The 12,295-nt window shown below is 43.3% G+C and overlaps 32 non-coding genes across 32 annotated transcripts; 16 read left to right on the top strand and 16 right to left on the bottom strand.

Moving 5' to 3' along the window:
* Positions 1–81: 81 nt before the first annotated feature.
* Positions 82–153, bottom strand: Trnaq-cug. Its single transcript has one exon. It is a non-coding gene; the product is annotated as a tRNA-Gln (tRNA).
* Positions 154–401: 248 nt separating this feature from the next.
* Trnay-gua lies at positions 402–490 on the top strand. The gene is given in 2 exon segments: positions 402–438; positions 455–490. It is a non-coding gene; the product is annotated as a tRNA-Tyr (tRNA).
* Positions 491–848: 358 nt separating this feature from the next.
* Trnaq-cug lies at positions 849–920 on the bottom strand. Its single transcript has one exon. It is a non-coding gene; the product is annotated as a tRNA-Gln (tRNA).
* A 248-nt stretch (positions 921–1,168) lies between these two features.
* On the top strand, positions 1,169–1,257 carry Trnay-gua. The gene is given in 2 exon segments: positions 1,169–1,205; positions 1,222–1,257. It is a non-coding gene; the product is annotated as a tRNA-Tyr (tRNA).
* Positions 1,258–1,615: 358 nt separating this feature from the next.
* On the bottom strand, positions 1,616–1,687 carry Trnaq-cug. Its single transcript has one exon. It is a non-coding gene; the product is annotated as a tRNA-Gln (tRNA).
* Positions 1,688–1,935: 248 nt separating this feature from the next.
* Positions 1,936–2,024, top strand: Trnay-gua. Its single transcript is given in 2 exon segments — positions 1,936–1,972; positions 1,989–2,024. It is a non-coding gene; the product is annotated as a tRNA-Tyr (tRNA).
* A 358-nt stretch (positions 2,025–2,382) lies between these two features.
* Trnaq-cug lies at positions 2,383–2,454 on the bottom strand. Its single transcript has one exon. It is a non-coding gene; the product is annotated as a tRNA-Gln (tRNA).
* A 248-nt stretch (positions 2,455–2,702) lies between these two features.
* On the top strand, positions 2,703–2,791 carry Trnay-gua. Its single transcript is given in 2 exon segments — positions 2,703–2,739; positions 2,756–2,791. It is a non-coding gene; the product is annotated as a tRNA-Tyr (tRNA).
* Positions 2,792–3,149: 358 nt separating this feature from the next.
* Trnaq-cug lies at positions 3,150–3,221 on the bottom strand. The gene has a single exon. It is a non-coding gene; the product is annotated as a tRNA-Gln (tRNA).
* Positions 3,222–3,469: 248 nt separating this feature from the next.
* Positions 3,470–3,558, top strand: Trnay-gua. Its single transcript is given in 2 exon segments — positions 3,470–3,506; positions 3,523–3,558. It is a non-coding gene; the product is annotated as a tRNA-Tyr (tRNA).
* A 358-nt stretch (positions 3,559–3,916) lies between these two features.
* On the bottom strand, positions 3,917–3,988 carry Trnaq-cug. Its single transcript has one exon. It is a non-coding gene; the product is annotated as a tRNA-Gln (tRNA).
* A 248-nt stretch (positions 3,989–4,236) lies between these two features.
* Trnay-gua lies at positions 4,237–4,325 on the top strand. The gene is given in 2 exon segments: positions 4,237–4,273; positions 4,290–4,325. It is a non-coding gene; the product is annotated as a tRNA-Tyr (tRNA).
* A 358-nt stretch (positions 4,326–4,683) lies between these two features.
* On the bottom strand, positions 4,684–4,755 carry Trnaq-cug. Its single transcript has one exon. It is a non-coding gene; the product is annotated as a tRNA-Gln (tRNA).
* A 248-nt stretch (positions 4,756–5,003) lies between these two features.
* On the top strand, positions 5,004–5,092 carry Trnay-gua. Its single transcript is given in 2 exon segments — positions 5,004–5,040; positions 5,057–5,092. It is a non-coding gene; the product is annotated as a tRNA-Tyr (tRNA).
* A 358-nt stretch (positions 5,093–5,450) lies between these two features.
* Positions 5,451–5,522, bottom strand: Trnaq-cug. Its single transcript has one exon. It is a non-coding gene; the product is annotated as a tRNA-Gln (tRNA).
* A 248-nt stretch (positions 5,523–5,770) lies between these two features.
* Positions 5,771–5,859, top strand: Trnay-gua. The gene is given in 2 exon segments: positions 5,771–5,807; positions 5,824–5,859. It is a non-coding gene; the product is annotated as a tRNA-Tyr (tRNA).
* A 358-nt stretch (positions 5,860–6,217) lies between these two features.
* Positions 6,218–6,289, bottom strand: Trnaq-cug. The gene has a single exon. It is a non-coding gene; the product is annotated as a tRNA-Gln (tRNA).
* A 248-nt stretch (positions 6,290–6,537) lies between these two features.
* Positions 6,538–6,626, top strand: Trnay-gua. The gene is given in 2 exon segments: positions 6,538–6,574; positions 6,591–6,626. It is a non-coding gene; the product is annotated as a tRNA-Tyr (tRNA).
* Positions 6,627–6,984: 358 nt separating this feature from the next.
* Trnaq-cug lies at positions 6,985–7,056 on the bottom strand. The gene has a single exon. It is a non-coding gene; the product is annotated as a tRNA-Gln (tRNA).
* Positions 7,057–7,304: 248 nt separating this feature from the next.
* Positions 7,305–7,393, top strand: Trnay-gua. Its single transcript is given in 2 exon segments — positions 7,305–7,341; positions 7,358–7,393. It is a non-coding gene; the product is annotated as a tRNA-Tyr (tRNA).
* A 358-nt stretch (positions 7,394–7,751) lies between these two features.
* On the bottom strand, positions 7,752–7,823 carry Trnaq-cug. The gene has a single exon. It is a non-coding gene; the product is annotated as a tRNA-Gln (tRNA).
* Positions 7,824–8,071: 248 nt separating this feature from the next.
* Trnay-gua lies at positions 8,072–8,160 on the top strand. The gene is given in 2 exon segments: positions 8,072–8,108; positions 8,125–8,160. It is a non-coding gene; the product is annotated as a tRNA-Tyr (tRNA).
* A 358-nt stretch (positions 8,161–8,518) lies between these two features.
* On the bottom strand, positions 8,519–8,590 carry Trnaq-cug. The gene has a single exon. It is a non-coding gene; the product is annotated as a tRNA-Gln (tRNA).
* A 248-nt stretch (positions 8,591–8,838) lies between these two features.
* On the top strand, positions 8,839–8,927 carry Trnay-gua. The gene is given in 2 exon segments: positions 8,839–8,875; positions 8,892–8,927. It is a non-coding gene; the product is annotated as a tRNA-Tyr (tRNA).
* Positions 8,928–9,285: 358 nt separating this feature from the next.
* Positions 9,286–9,357, bottom strand: Trnaq-cug. The gene has a single exon. It is a non-coding gene; the product is annotated as a tRNA-Gln (tRNA).
* Positions 9,358–9,605: 248 nt separating this feature from the next.
* Positions 9,606–9,694, top strand: Trnay-gua. Its single transcript is given in 2 exon segments — positions 9,606–9,642; positions 9,659–9,694. It is a non-coding gene; the product is annotated as a tRNA-Tyr (tRNA).
* Positions 9,695–10,052: 358 nt separating this feature from the next.
* Trnaq-cug lies at positions 10,053–10,124 on the bottom strand. Its single transcript has one exon. It is a non-coding gene; the product is annotated as a tRNA-Gln (tRNA).
* A 248-nt stretch (positions 10,125–10,372) lies between these two features.
* Trnay-gua lies at positions 10,373–10,461 on the top strand. Its single transcript is given in 2 exon segments — positions 10,373–10,409; positions 10,426–10,461. It is a non-coding gene; the product is annotated as a tRNA-Tyr (tRNA).
* A 358-nt stretch (positions 10,462–10,819) lies between these two features.
* Trnaq-cug lies at positions 10,820–10,891 on the bottom strand. Its single transcript has one exon. It is a non-coding gene; the product is annotated as a tRNA-Gln (tRNA).
* A 248-nt stretch (positions 10,892–11,139) lies between these two features.
* Positions 11,140–11,228, top strand: Trnay-gua. The gene is given in 2 exon segments: positions 11,140–11,176; positions 11,193–11,228. It is a non-coding gene; the product is annotated as a tRNA-Tyr (tRNA).
* A 358-nt stretch (positions 11,229–11,586) lies between these two features.
* Positions 11,587–11,658, bottom strand: Trnaq-cug. The gene has a single exon. It is a non-coding gene; the product is annotated as a tRNA-Gln (tRNA).
* A 248-nt stretch (positions 11,659–11,906) lies between these two features.
* On the top strand, positions 11,907–11,995 carry Trnay-gua. The gene is given in 2 exon segments: positions 11,907–11,943; positions 11,960–11,995. It is a non-coding gene; the product is annotated as a tRNA-Tyr (tRNA).
* The last annotated feature ends 300 nt before the right edge of the window (positions 11,996–12,295 follow it).

The following is a 12,295-nucleotide window of genomic DNA, read 5'->3' as shown; positions in this document are numbered from 1 at the left end:
ACGTAGAAACTACACCCCTGAGCCTATCGCTGTTACTTCCTCGGCGAGAAACGCTTATTACAGAAAATTTTGACTAAACGAAGGTTCCACCTAGATTCGAACTCGGATCGCTGGATTCAGAGTCCAGAGTGCTAACCGTTACACCATGGAACCAGACAGGAGAATGGGACTCGTAAATACACTTAGCAGTGTTCTGACGTACTTCACACACTTCCTACTTGCATTTTTTAACATAATTGACACGATCGAGCATTATAAAACTTAATCTGGGCAATGTTTGCACTTGCAGCCGATGACTGCATTTCCTGTGCGTCTATATGGCAGCGCTGAGTAGCAGTGTGTGGAAACGAAAGACAGGGACGGACGTAAAGCAATCAGTACGAATAAGAAAGTATGCAGGGCCTCTGGTAGCTCAGTTGGTAGAGCGGTGGCCTGTAGTGGAAGATTCACAGTTATCCATAGGTCGCTGGTTCAAATCCGGCCCAGAGGACTGTTTTTCTAATCTCAGGAGCAAAGAGGCTCCAGAGCATGCCCACTCGGTCAGAACCTCCCTATGTTTTAAACCTACTTTAAAGGAAATTCATTTGCTCAGCTTCTAGTAGCTAGTTGATAATCATGGGATTCTTAGCCTTCGTAGGATAATGATATTTCTTCGAATTATAGTAAAATTGCTTGCTCTTACAGGCATTACTCGTTTAATGTGCTATATAGGTCACATAGTCGCACCAATATTCAGCCGTTTCATAGACATCTCGTTTTTAATACAAACGTAGAAACTACACCCCTGAGCCTATCGCTGTTACTTCCTCGGCGAGAAACGCTTATTACAGAAAATTTAGACTAAACGAAGGTTCCACCGAGATTCGAACTCGGATCGCTGGATTCAGAGTCCAGAGTGCTAACCGTTACACCATGGAACCAGACAGGAGAATGGGACTCGTAAATACACTTAGCAGTGTTCTGACGTACTTCAGACACTTCCTACTTGCATTTTTTAACATAATTGACACGATCGAGCATTATAAAACTTAATCTGGGCAATGTTTGCACTTGCAGCCGATGACTGCATTTCCTGTGCGTCTATATGGCAGCGCTGAGTAGCAGTGTGTGGAAACGAAAGACAGGGACGGACGTAAAGCAATCAGTACGAATAAGAAAGTATGCAGGGCCTCTGGTAGCTCAGTTGGTAGAGCGGTGGACTGTAGTGGAAGATTCACAGTTATCCATAGGTCGCTGGTTCAAATCCGGCCCAGAGGACTGTTTTTCTAATCTCAGGAGCAAAGAGGCTCCAGAGCATGCCCACTCGGTCAGAACCTCCCTATGTTTTAAACCTATTTTAAAGGAAATTCATTTGCTCAGCTTCTAGTAGCTAGTTGATAATCATGGGATTCTTAGCCTTCGTAGGATAATGATATTTCTTCGAATTATAGTAAAATTGCTTGCTCTTACAGGCATTACTCGTTTAATGTGCTATATAGGTCACATAGTCGCACCAATATTCAGCCGTTTCATAGACATCTCGTTTTTAATACAAACGTAGAAACTACACCCCTGAGCCTATCGCTGTTACTTCCTCGGCGAGAAACGCTTATTACAGAAAATTTAGACTAAACGAAGGTTCCACCGAGATTCGAACTCGGATCGCTGGATTCAGAGTCCAGAGTGCTAACCGTTACACCATGGAACCAGACAGGAGAATGAGACTCGTAAATACACTTAGCAGTGTTCTGACGTACTTCAGACACTTCCTACTTGCATTTTTTAACATAATTGACACGATCGAGCATTATAAAACTTAATCTGGGCAATGTTTGCACTTGCAGCCGATGACTGCATTTCCTGTGCGTCTATATGGCAGCGCTGAGTAGCAGTGTGTGGAAACGAAAGACAGGGACGGACGTAAAGCAATCAGTACGAATAAGAAAGTATGCAGGGCCTCTGGTAGCTCAGTTGGTAGAGCGGTGGACTGTAGTGGAAGATTCACAGTTATCCATAGGTCGCTGGTTCAAATCCGGCCCAGAGGACTGTTTTTCTAATCTCAGGAGCAAAGAGGCTCCAGAGCATGCCCACTCGGTCAGAACCTCCCTATGTTTTAAACCTATTTTAAAGGAAATTCATTTGCTCAGCTTCTAGTAGCTAGTTGATAATCATGGGATTCTTAGCCTTCGTAGGATAATGATATTTCTTCGAATTATAGTAAAATTGCTTGCTCTTACAGGCATTACTCGTTTAATGTGCTATATAGGTCACATAGTCGCACCAATATTCAGCCGTTTCATAGACATCTCGTTTTTAATACAAACGTAGAAACTACACCCCTGAGCCTATCGCTGTTACTTCCTCGGCGAGAAACGCTTATTACAGAAAATTTAGACTAAACGAAGGTTCCACCGAGATTCGAACTCGGATCGCTGGATTCAGAGTCCAGAGTGCTAACCGTTACACCATGGAACCAGACAGGAGAATGGGACTCGTAAATACACTTAGCAGTGTTCTGACGTACTTCAGACACTTCCTACTTGCATTTTTTAACATAATTGACACGATCGAGCATTATAAAACTTAATCTGGGCAATGTTTGCACTTGCAGCCGATGACTGCATTTCCTGTGCGTCTATATGGCAGCGCTGAGTAGCAGTGTGTGGAAACGAAAGACAGGGACGGACGTAAAGCAATCAGTACGAATAAGAAAGTATGCAGGGCCTCTGGTAGCTCAGTTGGTAGAGCGGTGGACTGTAGTGGAAGATTCACAGTTATCCATAGGTCGCTGGTTCAAATCCGGCCCAGAGGACTGTTTTTCTAATCTCAGGAGCAAAGAGGCTCCAGAGCATGCCCACTCGGTCAGAACCTCCCTATGTTTTAAACCTATTTTAAAGGAAATTCATTTGCTCAGCTTCTAGTAGCTAGTTGATAATCATGGGATTCTTAGCCTTCGTAGGATAATGATATTTCTTCGAATTATAGTAAAATTGCTTGCTCTTACAGGCATTACTCGTTTAATGTGCTATATAGGTCACATAGTCGCACCAATATTCAGCCGTTTCATAGACATCTCGTTTTTAATACAAACGTAGAAACTACACCCCTGAGCCTATCGCTGTTACTTCCTCGGCGAGAAACGCTTATTACAGAAAATTTAGACTAAACGAAGGTTCCACCGAGAATCGAACTCGGATCGCTGGATTCAGAGTCCAGAGTGCTAACCGTTACACCATGGAACCAGACAGGAGAATGGGACTCGTAAATACACTTAGCAGTGTTCTGACGTACTTCAGACACTTCCTACTTGCATTTTTTAACATAATTGACACGATCGAGCATTATAAAACTTAATCTGGGCAATGTTTGCACTTGCAGCCGATGACTGCATTTCCTGTGCGTCTATATGGCAGCGCTGAGTAGCAGTGTGTGGAAACGAAAGACAGGGACGGACGTAAAGCAATCAGTACGAATAAGAAAGTATGCAGGGCCTCTGGTAGCTCAGTTGGTAGAGCGGTGGACTGTAGTGGAAGATTCACAGTTATCCACAGGTCGCTGGTTCAAATCCGGCCCAGAGGACTGTTTTTCTAATCTCAGGAGCAAAGAGGCTCCAGAGCATGCCCACTCGGTCAGAACCTCCCTATGTTTTAAACCCATTTTAAAGGAAATTCATTTGCACAGCTTCTAGTAGCTAGTTGATAATCATGGGATTCTTAGCCTTCGTAGGATAATGATATTTCTTCGAATTATAGTAAAATTGCTTGCTCTTACAGGCATTACTCGTTTAATGTGCTATATAGGTCACATAGTCGCACCAATATTCAGCCGTTTCATAGACATCTCGTTTTTAATACAAACGTAGAAACTACACCCCTGAGCCTATCGCTGTTACTTCCTCGGCGAGAAACGCTTATTACAGAAAATTTAGACTAAACGAAGGTTCCACCGAGATTCGAACTCGGATCGCTGGATTCAGAGTCCAGAGTGCTAACCGTTACACCATGGAACCAGACAGGAGAATGGGACTCGTAAATACACTTAGCAGTGTTCTGACGTACTTCAGACACTTCCTACTTGCATTTTTTAACATAATTGACACGATCGAGCATTATAAAACTTAATCTGGGCAATGTTTGCACTTGCAGCCGATGACTGCATTTCCTGTGCGTCTATATGGCAGCGCTGAGTAGCAGTGTGTGGAAACGAAAGACAGGGACGGACGTAAAGCAATCAGTACGAATAAGAAAGTATGCAGGGCCTCTGGTAGCTCAGTTGGTAGAGCGGTGGACTGTAGTGGAAGATTCACAGTTATCCATAGGTCGCTGGTTCAAATCCGGCCCAGAGGACTGTTTTTCTAATCTCAGGAGCAAAGAGGCTCCAGAGCATGCCCACTCGGTCAGAACCTCCCTATGTTTTAAACCTATTTTAAAGGAAATTCATTTGCTCAGCTTCTAGTAGCTAGTTGATAATCATGGGATTCTTAGCCTTCGTAGGATAATGATATTTCTTCGAATTATAGTAAAATTGCTTGCTCTTACAGGCATTACTCGTTTAATGTGCTATATAGGTCACATAGTCGCACCAATATTCAGCCGTTTCATAGACATCTCGTTTTTAATACAAACGTAGAAACTACACCCCTGAGCCTATCGCTGTTACTTCCTCGGCGAGAAACGCTTATTACAGAAAATTTTGACTAAACGAAGGTTCCACCGAGATTCGAACTCGGATCGCTGGATTCAGAGTCCAGAGTGCTAACCGTTACACCATGGAACCAGACAGGAGAATGGGACTCGTAAATACACTTAGCAGTGTTCTGATGTACTTCAGACACTTCCTACTTGCATTTTTTAACATAATTGACACGATCGAGCATTATAAAACTTAATCTGGGCAATGTTTGCACTTGCAGCCGATGACTGCATTTCCTGTGCGTCTATATGGCAGCGCTGAGTAGCAGTGTGTGGAAACGAAAGACAGGGACGGACGTAAAGCAATCAGTACGAATAAGAAAGTATGCAGGGCCTCTGGTAGCTCAGTTGGTAGAGCGGTGGACTGTAGTGGAAGATTCACAGTTATCCATAGGTCGCTGGTTCAAATCCGGCCCAGAGGACTGTTTTTCTAATCTCAGGAGCAAAGAGGCTCCAGAGCATGCCCACTCGGTCAGAACCTCCCTATGTTTTAAACCTATTTTAAAGGAAATTCATTTGCTCAGCTTCTAGTAGCTAGTTGATAATCATGGGATTCTTAGCCTTCGTAGGATAATGATATTTCTTCGAATTATAGTAAAATTGCTTGCTCTTACAGGCATTACTCGTTTAATGTGCTATATAGGTCACATAGTCGCACCAATATTCAGCCGTTTCATAGACATCTCGTTTTTAATACAAACGTAGAAACTACACCCCTGAGCCTATCGCTGTTACTTCCTCGGCGAGAAACGCTTATTACAGAAAATTTAGACTAAACGAAGGTTCCACCGAGAATCGAACTCGGATCGCTGGATTCAGAGTCCAGAGTGCTAACCGTTACACCATGGAACCAGACAGGAGAATGGGACTCGTAAATACACTTAGCAGTGTTCTGACGTACTTCAGACACTTCCTACTTGCATTTTTTAACATAATTGACACGATCGAGCATTATAAAACTTAATCTGGGCAATGTTTGCACTTGCAGCCGATGACTGCATTTCCTGTGCGTCTATATGGCAGCGCTGAGTAGCAGTGTGTGGAAACGAAAGACAGGGACGGACGTAAAGCAATCAGTACGAATAAGAAAGTATGCAGGGCCTCTGGTAGCTCAGTTGGTAGAGCGGTGGCCTGTAGTGGAAGATTCACAGTTATCCATAGGTCGCTGGTTCAAATCCGGCCCAGAGGACTGTTTTTCTAATCTCAGGAGCAAAGAGGCTCCAGAGCATGCCCACTCGGTCAGAACCTCCCTATGTTTTAAACCTATTTTAAAGGAAATTCATTTGCTCAGCTTCTAGTAGCTAGTTGATAATCATGGGATTCTTAGCCTTCGTAGGATAATGATATTTCTTCGAATTATAGTAAAATTGCTTGCTCTTACAGGCATTACTCGTTTAATGTGCTATATAGGTCACATAGTCGCACCAATATTCAGCCGTTTCATAGACATCTCGTTTTTAATACAAACGTAGAAACTACACCCCTGAGCCTATCGCTGTTACTTCCTCGGCGAGAAACGCTTATTACAGAAAATTTTGACTAAACGAAGGTTCCACCTAGATTCGAACTCGGATCGCTGGATTCAGAGTCCAGAGTGCTAACCGTTACACCATGGAACCAGACAGGAGAATGGGACTCGTAAATACACTTAGCAGTGTTCTGACGTACTTCACACACTTCCTACTTGCATTTTTTAACATAATTGACACGATCGAGCATTATAAAACTTAATCTGGGCAATGTTTGCACTTGCAGCCGATGACTGCATTTCCTGTGCGTCTATATGGCAGCGCTGAGTAGCAGTGTGTGGAAACGAAAGACAGGGACGGACGTAAAGCAATCAGTACGAATAAGAAAGTATGCAGGGCCTCTGGTAGCTCAGTTGGTAGAGCGGTGGCCTGTAGTGGAAGATTCACAGTTATCCATAGGTCGCTGGTTCAAATCCGGCCCAGAGGACTGTTTTTCTAATCTCAGGAGCAAAGAGGCTCCAGAGCATGCCCACTCGGTCAGAACCTCCCTATGTTTTAAACCTATTTTAAAGGAAATTCATTTGCTCAGCTTCTAGTAGCTAGTTGATAATCATGGGATTCTTAGCCTTCGTAGGATAATGATATTTCTTCGAATTATAGTAAAATTGCTTGCTCTTACAGGCATTACTCGTTTAATGTGCTATATAGGTCACATAGTCGCACCAATATTCAGCCGTTTCATAGACATCTCGTTTTTAATACAAACGTAGAAACTACACCCCTGAGCCTATCGCTGTTACTTCCTCGGCGAGAAACGCTTATTACAGAAAATTTAGACTAAACGAAGGTTCCACCGAGATTCGAACTCGGATCGCTGGATTCAGAGTCCAGAGTGCTAACCGTTACACCATGGAACCAGACAGGAGAATGGGACTCGTAAATACACTTAGCAGTGTTCTGACGTACTTCAGACACTTCCTACTTGCATTTTTTAACATAATTGACACGATCGAGCATTATAAAACTTAATCTGGGCAATGTTTGCACTTGCAGCCGATGACTGCATTTCCTGTGCGTCTATATGGCAGCGCTGAGTAGCAGTGTGTGGAAACGAAAGACAGGGACGGACGTAAAGCAATCAGTACGAATAAGAAAGTATGCAGGGCCTCTGGTAGCTCAGTTGGTAGAGCGGTGGACTGTAGTGGAAGATTCACAGTTATCCATAGGTCGCTGGTTCAAATCCGGCCCAGAGGACTGTTTTTCTAATCTCAGGAGCAAAGAGGCTCCAGAGCATGCCCACTCGGTCAGAACCTCCCTATGTTTTAAACCTATTTTAAAGGAAATTCATTTGCTCAGCTTCTAGTAGCTAGTTGATAATCATGGGATTCTTAGCCTTCGTAGGATAATGATATTTCTTCGAATTATAGTAAAATTGCTTGCTCTTACAGGCATTACTCGTTTAATGTGCTATATAGGTCACATAGTCGCACCAATATTCAGCCGTTTCATAGACATCTCGTTTTTAATACAAACGTAGAAACTACACCCCTGAGCCTATCGCTGTTACTTCCTCGGCGAGAAACGCTTATTACAGAAAATTTAGACTAAACGAAGGTTCCACCGAGATTCGAACTCGGATCGCTGGATTCAGAGTCCAGAGTGCTAACCGTTACACCATGGAACCAGACAGGAGAATGAGACTCGTAAATACACTTAGCAGTGTTCTGACGTACTTCAGACACTTCCTACTTGCATTTTTTAACATAATTGACACGATCGAGCATTATAAAACTTAATCTGGGCAATGTTTGCACTTGCAGCCGATGACTGCATTTCCTGTGCGTCTATATGGCAGCGCTGAGTAGCAGTGTGTGGAAACGAAAGACAGGGACGGACGTAAAGCAATCAGTACGAATAAGAAAGTATGCAGGGCCTCTGGTAGCTCAGTTGGTAGAGCGGTGGACTGTAGTGGAAGATTCACAGTTATCCATAGGTCGCTGGTTCAAATCCGGCCCAGAGGACTGTTTTTCTAATCTCAGGAGCAAAGAGGCTCCAGAGCATGCCCACTCGGTCAGAACCTCCCTATGTTTTAAACCTATTTTAAAGGAAATTCATTTGCTCAGCTTCTAGTAGCTAGTTGATAATCATGGGATTCTTAGCCTTCGTAGGATAATGATATTTCTTCGAATTATAGTAAAATTGCTTGCTCTTACAGGCATTACTCGTTTAATGTGCTATATAGGTCACATAGTCGCACCAATATTCAGCCGTTTCATAGACATCTCGTTTTTAATACAAACGTAGAAACTACACCCCTGAGCCTATCGCTGTTACTTCCTCGGCGAGAAACGCTTATTACAGAAAATTTTGACTAAACGAAGGTTCCACCGAGATTCGAACTCGGATCGCTGGATTCAGAGTCCAGAGTGCTAACCGTTACACCATGGAACCAGACAGGAGAATGGGACTCGTAAATACACTTAGCAGTGTTCTGACGTACTTCAGACACTTCCTACTTGCATTTTTTAACATAATTGACACGATCGAGCATTATAAAACTTAATCTGGGCAATGTTTGCACTTGCAGCCGATGACTGCATTTCCTGTGCGTCTATATGGCAGCGCTGAGTAGCAGTGTGTGGAAACGAAAGACAGGGACGGACGTAAAGCAATCAGTACGAATAAGAAAGTATGCAGGGCCTCTGGTAGCTCAGTTGGTAGAGCGGTGGACTGTAGTGGAAGATTCACAGTTATCCATAGGTCGCTGGTTCAAATCCGGCCCAGAGGACTGTTTTTCTAATCTCAGGAGCAAAGAGGCTCCAGAGCATGCCCACTCGGTCAGAACCTCCCTATGTTTTAAACCTATTTTAAAGGAAATTCATTTGCTCAGCTTCTAGTAGCTAGTTGATAATCATGGGATTCTTAGCCTTCGTAGGATAATGATATTTCTTCGAATTATAGTAAAATTGCTTGCTCTTACAGGCATTACTCGTTTAATGTGCTATATAGGTCACATAGTCGCACCAATATTCAGCCGTTTCATAGACATCTCGTTTTTAATACAAACGTAGAAACTACACCCCTGAGCCTATCGCTGTTACTTCCTCGGCGAGAAACGCTTATTACAGAAAATTTAGACTAAACGAAGGTTCCACCGAGAATCGAACTCGGATCGCTGGATTCAGAGTCCAGAGTGCTAACCGTTACACCATGGAACCAGACAGGAGAATGGGACTCGTAAATACACTTAGCAGTGTTCTGACGTACTTCAGACACTTCCTACTTGCATTTTTTAACATAATTGACACGATCGAGCATTATAAAACTTAATCTGGGCAATGTTTGCACTTGCAGCCGATGACTGCATTTCCTGTGCGTCTATATGGCAGCGCTGAGTAGCAGTGTGTGGAAACGAAAGACAGGGACGGACGTAAAGCAATCAGTACGAATAAGAAAGTATGCAGGGCCTCTGGTAGCTCAGTTGGTAGAGCGGTGGACTGTAGTGGAAGATTCACAGTTATCCACAGGTCGCTGGTTCAAATCCGGCCCAGAGGACTGTTTTTCTAATCTCAGGAGCAAAGAGGCTCCAGAGCATGCCCACTCGGTCAGAACCTCCCTATGTTTTAAACCCATTTTAAAGGAAATTCATTTGCACAGCTTCTAGTAGCTAGTTGATAATCATGGGATTCTTAGCCTTCGTAGGATAATGATATTTCTTCGAATTATAGTAAAATTGCTTGCTCTTACAGGCATTACTCGTTTAATGTGCTATATAGGTCACATAGTCGCACCAATATTCAGCCGTTTCATAGACATCTCGTTTTTAATACAAACGTAGAAACTACACCCCTGAGCCTATCGCTGTTACTTCCTCGGCGAGAAACGCTTATTACAGAAAATTTTGACTAAACGAAGGTTCCACCGAGATTCGAACTCGGATCGCTGGATTCAGAGTCCAGAGTGCTAACCGTTACACCATGGAACCAGACAGGAGAATGGGACTCGTAAATACACTTAGCAGTGTTCTGACGTACTTCAGACACTTCCTACTTGCATTTTTTAACATAATTGACACGATCGAGCATTATAAAACTTAATCTGGGCAATGTTTGCACTTGCAGCCGATGACTGCATTTCCTGTGCGTCTATATGGCAGCGCTGAGTAGCAGTGTGTGGAAACGAAAGACAGGGACGGACGTAAAGCAATCAGTACGAATAAGAAAGTATGCAGGGCCTCTGGTAGCTCAGTTGGTAGAGCGGTGGACTGTAGTGGAAGATTCACAGTTATCCATAGGTCGCTGGTTCAAATCCGGCCCAGAGGACTGTTTTTCTAATCTCAGGAGCAAAGAGGCTCCAGAGCATGCCCACTCGGTCAGAACCTCCCTATGTTTTAAACCTATTTTAAAGGAAATTCATTTGCTCAGCTTCTAGTAGCTAGTTGATAATCATGGGATTCTTAGCCTTCGTAGGATAATGATATTTCTTCGAATTATAGTAAAATTGCTTGCTCTTACAGGCATTACTCGTTTAATGTGCTATATAGGTCACATAGTCGCACCAATATTCAGCCGTTTCATAGACATCTCGTTTTTAATACAAACGTAGAAACTACACCCCTGAGCCTATCGCTGTTACTTCCTCGGCGAGAAACGCTTATTACAGAAAATTTTGACTAAACGAAGGTTCCACCGAGATTCGAACTCGGATCGCTGGATTCAGAGTCCAGAGTGCTAACCGTTACACCATGGAACCAGACAGGAGAATGGGACTCGTAAATACACTTAGCAGTGTTCTGACGTACTTCAGACACTTCCTACTTGCATTTTTTAACATAATTGACACGATCGAGCATTATAAAACTTAATCTGGGCAATGTTTGCACTTGCAGCCGATGACTGCATTTCCTGTGCGTCTATATGGCAGCGCTGAGTAGCAGTGTGTGGAAACGAAAGACAGGGACGGACGTAAAGCAATCAGTACGAATAAGAAAGTATGCAGGGCCTCTGGTAGCTCAGTTGGTAGAGCGGTGGACTGTAGTGGAAGATTCACAGTTATCCATAGGTCGCTGGTTCAAATCCGGCCCAGAGGACTGTTTTTCTAATCTCAGGAGCAAAGAGGCTCCAGAGCATGCCCACTCGGTCAGAACCTCCCTATGTTTTAAACCTATTTTAAAGGAAATTCATTTGCTCAGCTTCTAGTAGCTAGTTGATAATCATGGGATTCTTAGCCTTCGTAGGATAATGATATTTCTTCGAATTATAGTAAAATTGCTTGCTCTTACAGGCATTACTCGTTTAATGTGCTATATAGGTCACATAGTCGCACCAATATTCAGCCGTTTCATAGACATCTCGTTTTTAATACAAACGTAGAAACTACACCCCTGAGCCTATCGCTGTTACTTCCTCGGCGAGAAACGCTTATTACAGAAAATTTAGACTAAACGAAGGTTCCACCGAGAATCGAACTCGGATAGCTGGATTCAGAGTCCAGAGTGCTAACCGTTACACCATGGAACCAGACAGGAGAATGGGACTCGTAAATACACTTAGCAGTGTTCTGACGTACTTCAGACACTTCCTACTTGCATTTTTTAACATAATTGACACGATCGAGCATTATAAAACTTAATCTGGGCAATGTTTGCACTTGCAGCCGATGACTGCATTTCCTGTGCGTCTATATGGCAGCGCTGAGTAGCAGTGTGTGGAAACGAAAGACAGGGACGGACGTAAAGCAATCAGTACGAATAAGAAAGTATGCAGGGCCTCTGGTAGCTCAGTTGGTAGAGCGGTGGACTGTAGTGGAAGATTCACAGTTATCCACAGGTCGCTGGTTCAAATCCGGCCCAGAGGACTGTTTTTCTAATCTCAGGAGCAAAGAGGCTCCAGAGGATGCCCACTCGGTCAGAACCTCCCTATGTTTTAAACCCATTTTAAAGGAAATTCATTTGCACAGCTTCTAGTAGCTAGTTGATAATCATGGGATTCTTAGCCTTCGTAGGATAATGATATTTCTTCGAATTATAGTAAAATTGCTTGCTCTTACAGGCATTACTCGTTTAATGTGCTATATAGGTCACATAGTCGCACCAATATTCAGCCGTTTCATAGACATCTCGTTTTTAATACAAACGTAGAAACTACACCCCTGAGC

The sequence above is a fragment of the Schistocerca piceifrons genome, chromosome 2 (assembly GCF_021461385.2).
Source record: "Schistocerca piceifrons isolate TAMUIC-IGC-003096 chromosome 2, iqSchPice1.1, whole genome shotgun sequence".
Taxonomy (NCBI): domain Eukaryota; kingdom Metazoa; phylum Arthropoda; class Insecta; order Orthoptera; family Acrididae; genus Schistocerca; species Schistocerca piceifrons.
The sequence above is the reverse complement of the archived record's forward strand: the minus strand, read 5'-3'. Positions and strand labels throughout refer to the sequence as shown.